Source organism: Arabidopsis lyrata (genome assembly GCF_000004255.2).
Source record: "Arabidopsis lyrata subsp. lyrata unplaced genomic scaffold ARALYscaffold_7, whole genome shotgun sequence".
In the NCBI taxonomy this organism is placed as follows: domain Eukaryota; kingdom Viridiplantae; phylum Streptophyta; class Magnoliopsida; order Brassicales; family Brassicaceae; genus Arabidopsis; species Arabidopsis lyrata.
Window position 1 is genome coordinate 15,154,642 of NW_003302549.1, and position 18,104 is coordinate 15,172,745.

The 18,104-nt window shown below is 33.6% G+C and overlaps 1 long non-coding RNA gene across 1 annotated transcript; it reads right to left on the reverse strand.

Moving 5' to 3' along the window:
- Positions 1-16,127: 16,127 nt before the first annotated feature.
- Positions 16,128-17,878, reverse strand: LOC110226686. The gene is made up of 4 exons (XR_002330622.1): positions 17,419-17,878; positions 17,279-17,322; positions 16,923-16,994; positions 16,128-16,629 (listed from the first exon to the last, which is right to left on the reverse strand). It is a non-coding gene; the product is annotated as an uncharacterized LOC110226686 (long non-coding RNA).
- Positions 17,879-18,104: the final 226 nt, after the last annotated feature.

Sequence of the window (18,104 nt, forward strand, 5' to 3'; positions counted from 1 at the left end):
GATGATAATGTCAAATATCCGAAAATTATTAATCGGAGCATTAATATAAACATAAAAGAATACTATTCTAACCTTACTCAAATTAATAAGATTTAGATATCCGAAATTTATCGTAAACGGCTATTAATTGTTAAACTAATTAAAATAAAGATCAAACGTACCGGAATAGATGAAATTTTTGGTATGATCGTCGTGTTCGTCGTCGTTTCAATCTAAATATTTGGAAAAAAAAACGAACAAAAAAAATAATATTTAGATCAATGAAAGAGAACCCACCAATTTAGAAACGGTTATCACGCCATCGTATTGGTCGTCGGATGATTATAAGTCTCTAATCCGGAGATTGACTTGAACCCTGACAAAAACATATATTCATAGCATAAAATCGTAAATAGAAGGTAGAAGACCACCTATTAATCGGTTGTAACCTTGTGCAAACTCGATTTAATTTTGACGAATGAAATGTTGGTGTGGTGTCAAAACTTTCTTGGGGAGACTCGAAGATGAGAGAGCTGAAGTCAGAGATAGGCAGAGAGGTTTACATGTGAATTAAGGTATGAAGTGCTAACGTGAACATGAACGTGAACGGCGGTGATTTTTGCACATAATAGCAATTAGATCGAGTTTTGGAAAAAAATATGGATCAGCGTGACATGACGCATATGGATACCATGCATGTCTATCTATTGTAAATCAAAAATTATATTATTGTTCCGCCTTATTTTTGAAACAGAAAGGAATTTTCCCTTAAATTTTAATATATTTTATAAAATAGTATCAGATATAGTAGTAAATCTAAAATAGTTGTTATTATTCCATATTTTTACGGAAAAAAGTAAATATTATTTTAAATAAACATGGATAACAATGAACAAATGGCAGTTTTACAAATATTTATTATTATGATAGTGATTTGCTTATTAAAATATGTAAATTTTCTTTTCTTTTTTTGTATTTATCGTCGAAAAATTTAGAAACCCTAAATCATGCACCGCCTCCTATTCAATATAAATACCTTGCTCATGGTATTCAATTTCAGATCATAACTAACCCTTGTTTTTTTGTTCTTTTTTTTCAAACTTTTTTTTGCTTCTACCTAATTTTAATTTTTCTTTTTATTGTAGGGTGGATGTATGGAGGGGACGATGTGAACTGGTCTATGGAAAATTTGGACCTAATTCAATGAATAAACAGGTGATCTTATAGTTTATATGTACAAATTTGATTATTTTTTTTTTTGTATTTATGGTTTCACTATTTTCACCACTAATCAATTTTTATAATCAAAAAGTTTGGTTTCAACTTTTGAGAAGGTAATCATCGATGGTTTGGTATGTTTCTTTTTGTTGTAAAAAGATGAGGTACCTCCCGATTTTGTTGAGGTACATGTTCTTATTATTTTCAAATATGTCTTTTTTCAGAAGAAACACTCAACTTTTGATAACACAGTTGCCACAAAGTCAGAAAGATGACTTATTTCAGGGATGAATCTTCAGAGGAGGCTAATTTTTGTCGTTAATACAATTTAAGTATTCCTCTCTTTAGATTAGGGATAACAAACTTGGCTGTTAAATTCAGGAATTACTCTTCGTTGCCAATCTCTCTCCCCAAACTAAAATATTACATATATGGAAGTAGTAACTTAAAGTTTTTGGTATCGAGGTCATTCTAAGGCACTGAGATTCGGACTTTGGTATGTATAGGATTCGTTTTCCATGCACTAAGATTTAATTATTGTTTAATTTATTGGTTTTTAGGTTTCTTTCCATGCTTTGATGCGTTTTCGGGTGTGCCAATGGAAGCTTGCATCACTCTTTACTCCAAGCGTAAGTAAGCTCTGCATTAGCTTCTTCTGTTCCATTGGTTATTATGGGTTTTGACTTTTGAGAAATATACAACAATTTAAAACCAGGTTTTGTTGTTGATTGGTTCGGTTTGTATACCATATTTTGCTAAATACATATGACCATAAATAAGACCAAAGGAGCTGGGTTAGCTCCTTTGCCAGCTAGGTTGACTTCGTCTCCTCCCCGTCTTGCGGATTTCCGTTATTCAACAGGTATATTTGAGAAGTATACGGTACTAAAACCACAACCATTGATCTTAGCTTGATCGGTTCTTCCCTAGGATTTATACATAAAAGTAAATTGTTTTGTTTAATAATTTTCTATTGCATGAACTTTCGAGACAACAAGTGGACAGGAGTGTAATGTCATCAAAAGTCAAATCAAACACTGTGAAGAACATAATAGACAACGTTGGCTTCTTTCGCAGCTGCTCAACGTTGTCTCTCCCGATGGTCCCAACACTCTCTTCTTCTTTTTTTTGTCAACATTCAAACGTTGTTTAAAATAAATAAAAATGTTTAACCTTAATCATCTTTCTAGATCTTTAAATGCCTAAAACTTCAACTTAATCAGTCAGCAATCCGTCACGTTAATGATTTTGAAAGGAAAACTTTTGTTTTGTTTCGGTTAGTTTTGTTTGTTTAGTATTTTAATCACAAGATAACTCTAATTTCCCATTAGAGTTGTGTTAATTGTGTTGATTATGATTTGGCGTTCCAATTCTGATATTATTTTTATGTTGTAAATCTTAAACTGTTACGTTATTGTTCTATCTTCCTATGTGAGAAAAAAGTAAAATGTTTTAAAATTTTGACATGGATAATAATATAATTGTAAATCTATAATAATTATATTATCATTTTATTTATATTTTTCAAAAAGAAATATATTTATCTTAATAGATTTAATATGATAATGTCAAATATAGTTATAAATCTAAAAGAGTTATGTTATTATTCCATCCTTTTATGAGAAAAAAGCAGATATTCTCTTAAACTTTTAAATTAACGTGGATAATAATAAATAAATGATAATTTTACTAATATGATAATGATTCTGTTTTAATCTTACCAAAAAACAAATAATGATTCTGTTTTAAAAATATATAAATTTTCTTTGTTTAGTCGTAGATATTGTCATATATAAAATTCTTAGATCCTCCACTGCCTTAATTTTATGTAAATACCTTGCTTGATATTTAATTTTGATTTGATATCATAACTAATCCTTGCTTTTTTTTTCGGCACTAACCATTGAATTTTTTATACTGCCATTTAATTCTTGCATAAAAAATAATAATTAATAGTAGTGTTTATTATGAATGCAGGTTTGTTTTCCATAAAAACTAGATTGGATTTATGGAAGCACGTCATTGTTTCCAGTGCGAGGAAACAAATGTCGTATCACTGCTGTTGTGGCTCTTTAGTACTTTCGTTTCTGTTTATGGCTTTGCTTCGGTTGTATGGTTAGTCATCAATCATTGATCTTCTCATTGTTTGAATATTGTTGCATAGGAAAAATCTTCCTTTTTTATGAATCTTTCAAAAGTTGGGTCCATGCTATTCTCAGTGATTGATTACGTTTATTGAATATTTGTGTGCTTCCTCTGCTGATATTCTAATTCATGCTTTATTCGTCGTCTTTGATACACTCTGATTAACCATTGTGGACCTCTAGAGTCTAATTTGCAATATTAATGCAAGTCTCTTTAACTTACGGATTATGAAGAGCATCCTAAGATCGTTTAATTTGCTTCAGGCTTTATGTGGCTAATGTTTGGTCTTGGATGTGAATTAGTCTATCATGTTTCTTGGAAGGTAGGAAGCAATCTTGATGTTTACCAAAATCCAATGTGCTCTTTTGTAGCTCAGTTTTGAAATATGTACTAATTATTGTAGAGGGAACCCGAAACAAAGAGACCATATGTATGATTTTATATGCGAAGAGAAGCTCCGAATTTGAAATCGTCTCCACTCCGGTGATATGTGGCCATGGTGTGAATGAGTCTGGAGCCATGGTTATTTCAGATTCGGACATAACCGTAATTGTTAAACTAATAAAAATAAGATCAAACGTACCGGATTGATGAGAATTTTTGGTGTTCTTCGTCATGTTCTTCGTCGTATGGATCTAACAAAACAAAAAAAAAATATATACCCTAGAATTTTTTTTTGTTTGTTAATAGAGAGAACCCACCAATTTTGTAGTGTTGATTGTGACATCGAATTGTTTGTCGGATGAATATAAGTCTCTAATCCGGAGACTGAAGTTGAACCCTAACAAAAACATATATTCATAGCATAAAATTCATAAATAAAAGGTAGAGCATCACATAGCTTTTTCTTCAAAGCCAACACATCTCTCTTTGTAGCCGAATTACTCTCCAGTTTGGTATATACTCAAATTTTCCAATGATTTCCTTCTCGAACCTGGAGCGTTTTTGCTTTGCCGGATATTTTTAGGATATGGCTCTTATGTATCTCTTGTGAGTCACTTGATATGTTGTTTAGGTAAAACTTTTGGTTTGAAAGAGAATGATCTACGACAAGCATAATCGGTTATTTGTTATATATGTGGCCATGTTCATATTGCTTTCTCCACAAGCAATTTTCCAGTTTTGTAGCATTCGATATTTAAATTTAAAAGCTTCAATACGTTGTATACATGTGTATGTATGTACATATATGAATTATTCTCAGTTGCACATAGTGGTTTCTAAGGGATAGATACTTGCTCTTTGTAACCCTCTCATTTTTAGTACCTATCTTCAGTGTTTACTTTGCTAAGAGCTTCTTGATAGGCATACATCTTTGCAATCTCAGATCAATATACTACAAATACATATACGATACAGTTAAGAAAATGATATTTCTCTTACAACTTTTTATATGGGTTTTATAAACAAGAGATCAACTGAAGGGTTACGCAGCGACCAATGGCGAAGGTAGAGACAAAGATACTACAATAGGGACGATAAATATGACACGATATATACAAAGGAGATGTCTGTTTCTATACCATTGAAATTTTACGTACATAACTACTTCAAAGAGCAAGATGACTTACTTGATAGGTAAGAGATATGGTAAGAGATTATATTTTTCAATTATTTGTTTCCAACTACGAAAAACTCCAGTGACATACAAGTGACATACAATCTAAAAGCATGAATATGTCATAAAATCAAGAATACAACAAAAACCAGGAAGATGGGCCCAAATTAAAGTCTGAAACTGGACGTGGGGAACCCACGGACAGTGGCGGTCGGAGCGTTACAAATATAAAAGAAACGAGGAAGCATGAATATGTCATAAAACCAAGAGTACTACAAAACCAAGAAGATGTGCTCAAAGAACGAAAGTGGACGTGGGAACCCACAGACAGTGGCGGTCGTGGCATTACAAATATGAAAGAAACGAGTAAGCATGAATATGTCATAAAATCAAGAGTACGACAAAACAAAGAAGATGGGCCTAAAGACCGAAACTGGACGTGGGGAGCCCACAGACAGTGGCGGTCGGGGCGTTGCTAATATGAAAGAAACGAGTAAGCATGAATATGTCATAAAATCAAGAGTACGACAAAACAAAGAAGATGGGCCTAAAGACCGAGACTGGACGTGGGAACCCATGGACAGTGGCGGTCGGGGCGTTGCTAATATATTGTTGGTTTAAATAAATAGATTTTTTATATTTAATTCTATTATATATATCAAGATATAAACACTAATAATTGTTTGTGATTCAAAAACACTATTAATTGTTGATTACTAATAATATATATCAAAAGTTATAGCGTTTTACCATAATTCTATATTAATGTCGTTATAAAAATTAGACTCTTGACAAAATTAATTCAATAAATATCCCTAATTTGATAACCCTAAATATTAATTATTAATTATGGTCTTAATCAACATACAACCCCGCGCTGGGCGCGGGGACCTCCCCTAGTATATATATATATATATATATATATATATATATATATATATATATCTTTGGTTTAGAGTTCATTCGTATCCTTTTATTTTGCCATTGATTGGCGGGTTTTTCTCTGTCAAATTATTTCTCACCTTCTTCTTACGATTTTTGACTGATTATACGCAAGCAGAGCCCATATAGTAAATCGTTTATTGCAGTGATAAAATTTATGAAGTCACAGACTATGTAAAAGTAAAAATCTCACCCTCTAAATTCACAAACGTTGAAGATAAGAAAATACTAAAAATCTATCTAAAAGCTATATTGTATCTTATACATAAAACAAATGTATATTAATATAGATTTTAATTTAATTTCCAAAAGAAAAACTATATTTTAAAACTTACATGATCTAATGCCCCCTTGCCAGGCCTGGCCCTGGACAAATTTTAACAAAACATTTGTATTGGGCTCAAATTTTCGAGGACCATTTTGTGAGGTTTTTTTGTTTTTTTCTTAAGGCCCCACAATTAGTAAAATAAGCTTCAAAATTAATAAAATAGACTTCAAAATTAACAAAAAAACCCCATAATTAGTAAGAAGGCCTCATAATTAGTAAAAATCTTATAATTAGCAAAAAATGTCCAAAATTAAGAAAATATGTTAAATAAAAATTATAAATGCCCCATAATTAGGAAAAAATAAAAAATTTAGCAGTTTTTACTTATTAAAAAGGCCTCAAAAATTTTTTTTCGTATTCGGCTTCGGATTTTACCGGACCGGCCCAGCCCCTTGCGGTTAGAATATTTTAAGGTAATACTATTAGATTTTTTATTCGTCACGAATCTAGCGCATCTAACATTAATGTACACGAAATTAATTTCCATCCATACTATTATCTCTTTAAATATATATTTATATATATATGATAATGTACAACACTACAAGAAAACAACCTATTTCCCAGGGACCAATCCGTCAGTAAACCCTCAGAAAGAGGAGTTTCAGACGGTTTCCCGACAGATTTTTGTCGTCGGTAAGCCTTGGTCGGACATCAAGATCCGTCGAAAAGTCCTCAGAAATTTCCGACGGATTTCCGAGGAAGCTAATTTCCGACGGAATTCCGAGCATTAATTGTTTCCGACGGTATTCCAAGAGAGACAAGTTCCCGTGGAGTTTTCGATGGAGAAATTCCTCAGAAATTTTCTGACGGAATTCCGAGGATTATCGTTTCTGAGGACTTTCGATGGAAAAATTCCTCGGAAATTTGCCGACGGATTTCCGAGGATTGTAGTGTCCGACGGATTTGCGAGGATTGATTTTTTCCGACGGCCTTCCGAGGATTGTATGTTTCCGAAGAAATTCCGATAATATTTTATTTCCCAGGAATTTGGGTCCGTGATATTTAATACAATTTTTTTTTAGATACTCCAGTTATTAATTTAGATAATAATCTAAAAAAAAAAATTCCAAAATTACTAAATTATCCATAATAAACCACAAATATTTTACATAAACAGAAAATGTTAGTTGACAAAAAAAAAATGTTCAAAAAGAGAAAAGAACAAATCATGGTGGAGGGAACTGTCCCGGAAATTGAGACGCCAAGAACGTTTGAAGATTGGTGAGTGTCACTTGGGTCTCAGCGAACTTTTCCTTAATCTCGACATTTTGTTGCTTCAATTCTTCGACCACCGTGTCTTTTTCTTTAATGACACGGTTAAGATCTTCAACTTGTTGAACAAGTTCGGCGTCACGAGGAAATACCGAAGAGACACTCCCGTCCTTATACACAAGGCTTCCTAAACCGGGTCGGCGGCCCTTGGTTAAGGGAATCTCCTAAGTAATAATAAAAGTAATAAATATATAGGAATTTGAAATACTCGGTTGATTTCCTCACGGGGTATACCGGTTGAAGACGTTGAGCCATCTTGGGATAGTTGCGTCTCCTGATCCACCTTTCGCAACTTAATCCTCTTGATCCGCTCTTCGATAACAAGGTCTTGAATCTGTCCGGTTTTCTTGCTAGTGTGGGTTTCTTCCATCACTTGTAGCCAATCCGGTTGAACTCCATTCTTGATAGCCTACATGAAAAGAAAAGATATTAATCTAAAAACATTAAAAAGTTAGAAATCTGAAGTATTATTTAGAAATTTACCATCTTTCTTTCATGCCTTTTAAAGGACATTGAACCCGTATTGTGGGTCGCCATTCCCTTCCCACCACGTTGGCTCTTACGATTCTTCGAGTTTTGCGTGGAAGTAGCTTTTGTTTCCTCCATACTCCAATAGCGAATAAAACCTCTCCAAACTCCTTCCTCTAAATCCTTTGGCTTCTCCTTTCCATTCTTCCACTTTTGCTTCCACGAGTACATGTGATTTCCATAGGATGTGTTGACTTGAATGTCAAAATCGAGACGCACTCTCTTACTAAGACCGGGTTCCCAATTGAAATCTTGCTACAAGTGAAAAGAAATTCAATTATAGTTAATCTATCAATTAATTATTAAATGTAATACTAACTAATACAAAAATAATAATTTACCGCAAAAGACTTGAACCAAGTCAATTTGGTGTCTGGATCCACGTCCCCGTACGTTGGAAAAGGTTTACCGAGTTGCGTCTTGAAAATCCTAACAATGGATTTTGTGATGCCATTTTCTAGGTTAAACCTAAAAACATGTAAAATAAGAATTAGTTAAATACCAAATTTCACAATTATATGTAAATAGATGAAATAAATATTCTTACCAAGTTGCTCCATTTTCTTCTTTCGGGTGGAGCCTCGGAATATGTTGCCGTCCCGGTTGACTAACGAATTCCTCTATCGTCATCACTGCTTGAGGAGCAGAATTCGCCGTCTCGGGGACATTAGTACACGATGGAGATGGTGTATCCGAGCTAATTGGTGACCTCCGTGATCGGTTAGATGACGTCCCATGGAACTCCGCATAAGACCTACATTACAAATTTATAAATTTGTTACAAACCATATACATAAAGAAAACTTAAAAGTCTAACCTTAAAATAGAAAATTAATACGTAATCCATCACTAATGAATTTTTTCTTATTACACATTTAAAGAAAACGTTTTCAGAATTATTACAAAATTAAAATAAATTGTAAATCTATCAATCAAATTTGTTAAGAAACGTATTGTAAAATTAACAAGCTTATAACTAATTCTTATCAAAATCATCAAATTAATTAGAGTCAAAATCTTCAAATCAAAACTCATATCTACCCTATAGCTATACTTACGATTCAAGTGTTCAGTATCTCTTTAGGCCATCAACATGTTGCAATAGAAATACAAATCGTAACACCAAAAAGCCCCACAGAAATCAGAAAATATCAAAAAAGTATGAGCTGTTGTTCTTCAACTTTAATTCTGACAAAACACCATCTTCGCAGAGAGAAGAAGAAAATTTTTAAACAAAAAAAAAAATTCTAGAAGAAGAAGAAGAAAATTGGCACCCGAAATCTGACAAAACACCATCTTCACAGTGAGGAAAACCATCTACCACCTCAGATCTCATATAGAACTACAAAGATCTGATTCTATGGAGTTGGTGAGGCTACCACGAGTCTGAGCCGATTTAGATTTATTATATAAATGGTAATATTAGTAAGGATCAACTACAATAATTGATAACTCTCTTTTGAAGTGAAATTCATGAAAACAAGTTTGAAACTTACATAATTTCGTAATAGAGGAGGAGAGAAAGCAAGGAGGAGGAGTGAAACCATGTAGGATATGCTTCCGCAACATATAACGGCCCATTAACGAACTCCACTAACCATGTAGGAATTGATTGACCTCTAGAAGACATAGTTGTAACCTACACAAAGTAATTTAATTATAATGCTTAAATATTAACTAAGTTCTAATTGAAAATTTATTATTAAGGAAAAATAATTAAGTAAAAGCTTACGTAGAATTTCAACCAATGACAAAACTCAGTCTGCTTGAGTTTTTGAATGTCATCCTCACTCATGTTAGGATATTCAAAGCGTACTTGACCCAAGTAAATCCTGAAAATTGATTAACATAATAAATATTAGCAATTTCATTTATTATAAGTTACAAGTTAAAAATAGCATTTTAATAAATATTAGTAATTTTAATAATAAGTTACAAGTTAAAATTTGCACCTCTCATAATCTCTAAGCTCTTCACAATTAGTGATAATGTACATGTGCAAGTGTTGATGCTCCTCCGCTGTTAGCCTTCGCTTCTTCGATTTTCCACTTAATCGACCAATTTCTGCAAATAAATTTGGGACTTGTACCGGGTAAAAAGGTCTCTCTCCACCGTCATCGTGTCGAGCAAGTTTTTGCCTCTTCGTTTGGACATGTTTCGGAAAATAATATTCGGAAAAGTGTGAGGTTTCTTCGTTGATGCTTTGTGCAACAATAGAACCTTCGACTCTTGCCAAATTTTTCACTTTCTTCTTAAGAGTGCCCATGTAACGCTCGAAAGGATACATCCATCGATATTGAACGGGGCCGCCAAGTGCTAATTCTCGTGGGAGATGAATTGGAATATGTTCCATAACATCAAAGAAAGACGGTGTAAAATTTTTCTCAAGGTTACATAGGATGACCGGTATATTTTGTTCTAATCTTTGTATTCCTTCTACCGTAAGTGTTCTTGTGCATAAATCTCGAAAGAACACACTGATACCTATGTATGAAAAAATAAAATGTTAAGATATAAACAAATATATAGTAAGTAAAAGGTTACTTAAATTGTGTAATAATGTACCTGCAATTGCTTTGTGTACGTTATCTGGTAGAAGATGCTCAAATGCAAATGGAAGGAGGCGTTGCATAATGACATGACAATCGTGGCTTTTCATTCCTTGAAACTTCCCTTCTCCAATGTTAACGCAGTTACGGAGATTAGATGCATAGCCATCCGGAAATTTGACATGCATCATAATCCATTCTAAGAAAGCTTGCTTGGAAGCTGCATCTAATCGGAATCGAGGGGTTGGTGCTTTCCCATTTGCAGTGACATGAAGCTTTCTTCGAGAACAAATATCAGGCAAGTCCAGTCTAGACTTCAAATTATCTTTTGTCTTTCCTTGAACATTAAGTACAGTGTGCATGAGATTATCAAAAAAGTTCTTCTCCGTATGCATGACATCTAGATTGTGCTGCAACAAAAGATCCTTCCAATATGGCAATGCCCAGAAAATACTCATCTTGTGCCAGTTATGATGATCGCCATATCCATCAACGATATCGTGCCCAGCACCACCACAAACCGTTGTCTTCTCAGCACCAAAATCTCTTAACTGAGTCAATATGTCCTCGCCAGAATACTTAGGAGGTGGCCCTTCAAAGACTTGTCTTTTCTTTTTAAATAATGTGGTGCTCCAACGATAAGGATGGTCATCTGGGAGCCATCTTCTGTGATAATCAAACCAACACGTCTTCCGTCCGTGTTTCAGCTGAAACGTGTTGGTGTTATCTTGACAATGCGGACAAGATAACCGTCAGTGCGTTGTCCACCCAGACAAAATACCATAGGCTGGAAAATCGCTTATAGTCCACATTAGCACCGCTCGCATGTTGAAATTTTGGTGGGTTGAAACATCGAACGCTTCTACACCATGTTCCCATAACATTTGTAACTCATATATCAGTGGCTGCAGAAACACATCAAGTGCTTTCTTAGGATGATCTGGACCGGGAACAAGAATGGTGAGAAAAAGAAACTCTCGTTTCATACACAAAGATGGCAGCAAATTATAAGGTGTCATGATAACTGGCCACAATGAATATTGCCTCCCATGCTTCCCAAAAGGATTAAAACCATCTGTCGACAAACCCAAATAAACGTTTCTTGACTCACTTGCAAAGTCGGATAAACTGATTGAAAATGTTTCCATGCTTCTGCATCCGACGGGTGCACAATTACACTGTCTGACCTATGTTCTGCATGCCATTTCATTGATCCGCTGTACGCTCTGACTGATACAACCTCTTCAACCTCTCTGCTAACGGTAAATACCACATCCGCTTATATGGTATGGGAACTCTTCCACTAGTGTCCTGATACCGAGGTTTACGACAGAAACGACATGAAGTGCGACCTTCGTCTTCTCTCCAATAAATAATACAATTATCACTACACACGTCTATCACTTGATATGGCAAGCCAAGTCCAGCTACAAGTTTCTGCACCTCATAGTACGAAGCTGGTGAAAGATTATCTTCGGGCAAAATTTCTTTCACAAAATCAGTAATCGCATCCATACAACCCTCGGCCAAATTCCAATCCGTCTTTATGCCCAGCAACCTAGTTGCAGCTGATAATGGTGAATGGCCCTTCTTACAACCATCGTACAAAGACATATTAGCTGCATCTAACATATCAAAGAATCTCCTAGCTTCTATATTCGGTTGCTCTACTCTATCTTCATCTTGAGCGAAAGACGGTGCATTTTCCCTAAACGCATCATTCACCATCTGAAATGTACCTACGTCTACTTCCGTTGATGGTTCCTCTACACTATCCGGAAGATAATATTGACTAGTACTACCATAATCTAGCATTGACTCACTCTCTCCATGCGAATACCATATCTTATAACCCGGCATAAATCCATTCTTAAACAAGTGCTTCTTTACTAAAGCTACCTCGAGTTTTCTATAATTCCGAAAATTTGGACAAGGACATAACATAATACCTGTTTCTAGCGTTATGTCCTGGTTTGATGCAAATAACATGAATTGCCTAAGCCCTTCTTTGAACTCTTCTGTACGTTTTCCTGTCTCAGGATTGTATCTCGGTTTATCCATCCATGAACGAAAATAATCATAAGGATATGGAGAAGACATTTTTGTTGGTATTGTTTATAGTTTTGTTTTGTTTTCTACACATGTAAACTCGTTGGAATATATAAGCAAAATTTCCGAGGGATTTCCGAGGACTTTTAAATTACAATGGCTGCTCCAACGGATACATTAACAGCGACGTTTTAACGGCTATATTCTCCGAGTGTCCTTGGAAATCTCTCAGAAAACAACGGTCATAATGTCCTCGGAAAGTCCTCGGAAATTGAAAAACTTCTAGACGGATTTCCGACGGACGTAGATTCTTTGGAATTTTCCGACCGATTTCCGAGGAACTAGTTTATTTTCGAAAATCACTCGAAATTCCGTCGGAAAACCACATAATTTCCGACAAATTTCCGACGGCTGTATTTTCCTCGGAAATTTCCGTTTGATTCCGAGAAATTGTTTTGTTCTCGCAAATCGCTCTGAAATCCGTCGAAAATTTCCGACGGATTTTTTTCCGTCTGAAATTCCGTCGGAAATTGCGTTGCTTTCTTGTAGTTTAGTTCAATGATGATGTTTGATTTTCTTGGTAATTAATCTATCTACTGGGTTTCATGAAGTCAAGTAGATGTATCTTAGTATCTTCATAAACAGTACTTTTATTAATACAAATAAATATTTAAAAATCTTTTTATACATTTTTGTTGAAATATATTTATATACTTGGTATATATATTTAAACATAGTGAGTGGACTCGAGGACTTAATTACCTTTAAAAAAAAAATTTCTACCTTAAATTCACAATGTAGAGCCAATGATTTCGCTCTATTTTAATGATTATCTTCTATTTTAGTCCATTACAATAGTCAATAATGTAAACAAATAATGTTGTTTTTTTAAAATAACGCAAAACAATTATTAGCATAATTAAACATTATAAATTGTAGTATGGTTTTATCCATCAAAAGAATGTGAACATATTAGTGAATTTTGTGGGTTTCTTGATAGTAAAACAATATTAGTGCCAGTTTTCATGGTTTTAATTGACGTATTGTAAGAAGTAAACAAATACAATTTTTACATGTTACAAGCATCACAATATTTCACAATTTATTGTCATACTAGAAACTCACGCGTTGCGTGAGTGAGTTTGAACTAATAACAAGTCAAGAGTCCATAGCAACTGACAAAACTTCAATAAGAATTAAACTCAATGAGTTATGTGTGTTACTTCCTGGCCAAGTAATTGCTGGAAAGTGGTGCAATTATTAGGAACATGAACTGTTCCGAGATGGGCTATTGAGGGAATCGTTTTGGAGGTCGTAACAATTTCCGATGGAGCAGAAACTTTGTGGAATTGTTCATGGTATTGCGGGCTAGTTAATCAATGGTGGGATTGCGTTTCTAACGGTTAGTTCCCGTTATATTTTTATGTTTCCGGGACAGTTTTGCATAGAGCAAACAATGACAAATTGTATTGGTTGTTGGGCACACTAGCTCGGTTTGAGTTGAAACTTTTCAGGATCTTCTATGGCTTATAGAGCTAGGTCCTGGTTATTCGAGAACCAAGATGGTGAATGATATAGTTCATCGGAGAAGCGTTATCCGTGACTGGACGGAATGGGGTATTCCAGCCCATCTCTCTTGTTACTCAATCACTTTGGGGATGGTTGGTTGTGTGACTAAGTAATAGGATCAGATGGTGAATGGTAAAAAGTGATGCTGTTCGACAAAGGTCGGAGCCGATTCTGTGAATGTATAAGGTACTCGTCAAGTTAAGTAAGTTCATATTCTTCTTGTGTTGTTGCATATAATGGTTAGATGATGTTGTTAGCTTGAATTGGTCGGGGTGTCACAGTTATTTTCTCTATACCAAATATATTTTTTAATCTAAATTTTACATATTTTATAAATTTGTTGTTGATTTAAATCAGTTTTAAATTATATGAAATAATATTTAATATGCATAAAAAATGTAAATTAAATATATAAAATTTCTTATTTAATTAAGTAATTTGTATGAATAAATAGATTCGTACATCTATATTGCAAACTTAAAACCAAACAAACAAATCTTTGACATACACATAAAATAAAGATTAAAATCTACAAATGAACTAGAAAAGTGGAATCGTTTGTGTTATCCTTCTCCGAAACCTTATGATGTCATACACTGTAATGTATGACGCTTTCCGACGAGGAAGATACTTTGACACCAACAATTAGAGTGAGTCGCATTTACATCCTCGAAGCTGATCTTCGTTGATCATGTGGTATATATCGAATCAAACAATGATGTAAGAAGAAAACAATTATAGTATTTCGTGATCATTAAAATTTATTAAGCTTACCTCACATCTTAGAAATGATCTTTCACTTCTTGTGCGCAGCAAAGTTTGTAAACGATTTCATTACGCATCTGTGAAGGAAGACAAGTAAGAGGACCACACAATTTAGTTTCTAAAATCTTCACAAATTTCTCCATTTCATATGGAGAAACCTATGAAGATTTTAGAAACTAAATTTTTTTGGTTCTCTTACTGGTCTTCAATCAGAGATGCGTAGAGGAATCGCTAAACAAACTTTGCCTCACACATTGCCTGATGATCATTCATTGCCTTCTAAGATGCAATGTAAGCTTAGTATATCGTAAATACTAATGGTCATATAATTGTATATTTACTTTCTTCTTATATTGTTGCTTGATTCGATATCCACCTAATGATCAATGATCTTCATTGATGATCATGTGATTTCACTCACTTTAATTATTGGTTCTGAAGAATCTTCCGTTCTGGGAAATCTTCAAGAATCTCACAATTCAGTTTCTAAAATCTTCACAATTTCTCCATTTCATATAGTTTTATGTACTTTCTATGTGCACTTTAGAAGCTTCTCAGCAAAGATAAGACCACAACAAAGTATGCATATTTAAAATATGATATTTTTGTCTTCATTTACTATCATCAATTGCTTTTTCCAATATTGAGAAGAAAAAAAGAAAGAAAAGGAAATAAACATCCATCCAAGATTATATTAAAAAATTTAGATATTGTATTCAAGTAGATTAATTTACTTTTCTCAAGCAAGTTGTCTGTTTCGCCACAAGAGACATGATAGAACCATCCATCAACATCAATTGGCTTACCCTTTAGACCTTATTTATCTCTGTTGAAAGCACAATTTAGATGAAACTATAAGCCACAAGAGTCACATGCAACTCGTGTATGAAGATAAAGGATGGTAAATCTTGTGGCTTATCTTTCCATCTTGATTGTGCTTTGCTTCCAATAGTGATAAATCATGGAGGATAAGCCAAGTTGATGTTGATTGATATTTCCATTGTGTCTCTTGTGGCAAAACACACAGATTGCTTGAGTAAAATGAAAGAGTCAATCTTCTTCAGTTCATGTTCTACATTTTAATTTAATTTTAGATGTAAAATATCACACTTTACTGCATAAGGCATCGTAAGATCTCAGAAAAAGATTACCCAAACGATTCGACGGAGAACTCCTCCTTTTAGTTTTCATCATCATCTTTTTCATCTCCTAATCGGTTTATGAAAATTTCTATCTAAGCATATATGCACAACCAATGGACCATCTTCATATACGGGAATGACTAAAATATCTTGACTGATGCTTAATTACTCATGTGTCACCATAATGACGACACATGGAACATGAGTCTCATTAATGGCCTTGTTCAGCAGTGAGTCGCTGGTTTAGTTGAAGTTTCAGTAGCAAAGACCGAAACCACATTCCTTTCTCATGGAATAATAGTTCCATTCATTGTTTTAGGATATTTTTAGGGTTTTTGGATTTGGTATAAATATGCTGTTTAGGCATAAATTTGTATTGAGTTTTTATATATTGATTCATAAAGTTACGTTGAGATTGTTCTCCCATATGTGAATCACTAATGAATTTAACATTTGAAAGACATGAATTTTTATCTAATCAATTATAAGTGTCATATCAAAAAGGAAAACAAAACAAAACAATAATAGTCTTTCATGTTTTCCCGGCAAAGCTCGTAGTGTTTGTCCACTTTGATCACAAATCTAAAGAGAATATTGAAATTAAACCAACCGATTATATTGAATATAAAAAATTTAAATAAACATATAAAACAAGAATAAAAACCAACCGATAATAATGAAATCTTTATCGTTTCCCTAACCATGTGAGAATTCTTTTAGTTTTTGCTTGGTCTAACAACTAAATCAATAAAATTAAAGTTAAATGGTTTAAGACAGTACATCAAATACAATTTCAATCTATATGTATCAGATTCTAGAAGTGAATTAAATAGAACTTAAACATTAAGAAGAAAAAAAAAGGGACGTGAATGTACCTTGTATAGTAGAAGATTCAACACCATGTAATCAAAGGACTTCAAATGAATTGCTCTCAAGTCTCATCACATCTTCGAGACAAATATATAAAGATACATGAGCAAATGTATTGCAAAAAACCAAACAGCACATATTGTTTGATAACAATAAACTGAACAAGTTTTTTTATTGAAAGAGCATGACAAACAGACAAAGCTAATTTCTTTCTAACGCCCAATACTATTCACCTGACTTACACTCTTGCTGTATTCTAAACCCATGCAACAAATTAACAACGATCAGTGTATTGTGTATACGTTTGTCCCTTCCCTAATTAAATAGCAAGAAAATAAAAAAAGTTATAGCAAGAAATTACCTTTGTGTCAAAAGGCCCTCACGTTCAAGCAGATCTCCAAGCGGCTTCAACGAGTTAGTGTCAAACAAAACTCATGATTCAGCTAACAATATAAAACAAAGAAAGGGAATAATAATCAACCAATTAAATTGAATCTGTACCATTAGTTTCGCTAACCATATCGACAATTTGAGCCATTGGAAATTCTTTTAGCTTTTGTTTGCTTGCTTGGTCTAGATCTGACAAATAAATAAAAGTTAAATGTTTTGAGACAGGTTTATCAGATATTTGATCAAAATTAATAGTGTCTTGCCTGTATTGATTCCTTCTTCTCGTACATGTGCTAGTAAAATGAGATCTTCATTATCACCATTCTCGCCTTCGGATCTGCTTCATCGATCTTCAACAATGAGTCAGAGAAGTTTAGGCGGCTACGTTCGTGTCTTTCCAGGATGACTATAGAACCTGATATGTTTTGTTATATATATATATATATGTTCACCGAAGAAAATGTGTCCAAAACCCTAATTACCTTTTCTTTAGAGTGTGTCAGCCATGTTAGGTGTCACAATATCTTTGGACAACAAGATTTCTTACCATTTTCATTTACTTAATATATCTTATCCTAAACTCTCTTTATTTGGACATCAAGATTTCTTACCCTTTTCATTTACTTAAGATATCTTATCCCAAACTCTCCTTATTTCAGCAAATATTATATAGATTAATCTAATTATTTTCTTCCTTTTTTTTTAATTTTAACATTTTCTTTTATTGGATGGTTTTTGTCTTTCTTTTCTTTTGTCACGAAATGATTTTGTCTATAAAATAGATAAATAATTTGCAA